This window comes from Babylonia areolata, chromosome 25 (genome assembly GCF_041734735.1).
Source record: "Babylonia areolata isolate BAREFJ2019XMU chromosome 25, ASM4173473v1, whole genome shotgun sequence".
Lineage (NCBI taxonomy): Eukaryota > Metazoa > Mollusca > Gastropoda > Neogastropoda > Buccinidae > Babylonia > Babylonia areolata.
This window is the reverse complement of record NC_134900.1, coordinates 26417479-26419978: the sequence shown is the minus strand read 5'-3', so window position 1 is coordinate 26419978 and position 2500 is coordinate 26417479.

The following is a 2500-nucleotide window of genomic DNA, read 5'->3' as shown; positions in this document are numbered from 1 at the left end:
AATACACAAGTTTCAGTTCAGTTTCAGTAGCTCAAGGAGGCGTCACTGCGTTCGGACAAAACCATATACGCTACACCACATCTGCCAAGCAGATGCCTGACCAGCAGCGTAACACAACGCGCTTAGTCAGGCCTTGAGATAAATACTTTAACAAAATGTCTTCAATCACCAGTATGTGTGACGGGACATTAAACAAAATTCCTCCTCCCTCAGCACTGTGCATTCTCGTACTCAGTGAAATCTGCACAGTGCTCCTCTTTCCACTAAAGTAAACCAAAGAAAAGAAACTGAAACAATTTGTTCTGCGACTGATCACAACCGAAACCTGAAAAAAGAAAGAGAATGAGACGTACGTCTAATCTAAGATTCTGTTGCGGGCATTCTTGCACCCAGTGGAATATGTAGCATGCTCCTCTTTCCAACGAAAAAAGAAAAAGAGAGAGAGAGAGACAAAAAGAAATCTGAATCAAAGTACATCTTCCTTATACATTGACCAACCCAAGGCACACAAAGACATACCTACTTTGTGAGAAAGCGGAACCGTCTGATCAAACGTTAACTCTCTCTCTCTCTCTCTCTCTCTCTCTGAGTCACCTGGATCTTTTGATTGGCATCTAGGTATCTCTGTGTGTCTCACGTATGAAGCCAAGCGAGACAGTTCCCACCCTCTGTAGAAACAAAGAGGCCTCACGAACCAACCATCAGGTGGGGCCATGGCGTTGAATGCAGGTGGTGCTTAATGAGATACACTATCCTCCAGGTGCATTTCCAGTTCATAGTATACTCGACTAACTGCTGCAGCCTTGGAGGGGGGAATGAGGGAAGGGAGGGGGCTGGAGGGGGGCGGGGGGTGGGGGGGTAGTCGGCCTCTGGGAACCATCCCAGCGCTTACTGTCTTAAAAACCCTCTTGGCCGGGAGTGTGGGGATCTAACTTGGGCAAGACACTCTCCAATATAATCAAAATCTCATGACCACGAAATGGGTTTAGGGAAGAAGCTCAATGATACTGTTCAACACTCAACCTAAACAAATCAAAACACATACACACGCGCGCGCGCGCGCGCGCATATACACATAGACATGGTGCATTCTAAGGGGTATGAATATATGTGCGCTTGTTTGCTTGCTAACATGCTGGAGATGATAAATCGAAACCGCCCTTCCATAATCTGAATGATCATCAGATGAGAAACATGTTTCATCTCTCATAACTGTAAGGAATGATGATGGATGAATTCAGTAACAGCAATCCATCTCTCCTCATGCCTTATATTTCATGATACAGGAAAACTTAAAGCAAGTGAGCTATTTCTTTTTTCAACGAGAGAGAGAGAGAGGGGGGACAGAGAGAGGGGGGGGGAGAGAGAGAGAGGGGAGAGAGAGAGGGGGAGAGATACAGGATGAGAGGGAGAGAGACAGAGGGAGAGAGAGAGAGAAAGTGAGAGGGGGAGAGAGAGAGGGGGGAGGGGAGAAAGAAAAGAAAAAGAATAGATACTGCACCTGATACATGTCATTGGAGAACCAGCCTAATTACTTAACCGTATACATTTTGATTTATCATTTCAAACTCCTTATGGACGCCATCGAATGAGATTCATTTTGTGCTGCTAGTAATGCCAAGAACGTCGGTATGTGTATATACGCATCTGTAAATCATGTTGTTGTTTTTTATACAGTGCTGGGTGCATGCACACACCCCTCCTTGGCTCATTCTTCTCCTCTCGTAACTCAGTAAGTTTTCTCTGAAGCCCAGTCAACTGATGTTCACCCCGATTGTGTGTGTGTGTGTGTGTGTGTGTGTGTGTGTGTGTGTTGTGTGTGTGTGTGTGTGTGTGTGTGTGTATGTGTTGTGTGTGTTTGTGTTGTGTTGTGTTGTGTTGTGTTGTGTTGTGTGTGTGTGTGTGTGTGTGTGTGTTGTGTGTTGTGTGTGTTGTGTGTGTGTGTGTGTGTGTGCGCGCGCGTGTGTGTGTGTCTGTGTGTGTGTGTGCGAACGCGCACGCGCGCGCGCATGCGTGAGTGCATGTGTGTGTACGCGTGCGTGGTCTATTGGATTTTCCTTCTAAATCGTTTCGATGTCGATCTATTTCTTTTTCCATGCTATAAACTTCTAATAACACGAAACCTGTCAAAGCAACAGATGCAGCCTCAGATGTTCCAGAGACAGCGTTTCTGTAGTTTGATGGCTGCATTTGGCAGTCAGTCAGATAGTTACTGAACAGTACCCAAGTTCCGAATCGTTCAATGGAAAGCCTGACTTTAAAAAAAAAGCGAAACCCCACCCAGTGACTAATCTCAAACTGCGTTTCAATGATGTCTGCAGATGTGGACCTAAAAATCGCACGTGAACACAGCGGATGAAAACAAAACAAACCAGAACTCCTTTACCAGTGAAACACCAGCTACACACAGAGAAATATTTTTGTGACAAAAAAAAGTTATGCAATACAATATTATAATACAAGAGTGTAAACAGAAAGGCAAACAAAATATAATTCTAAA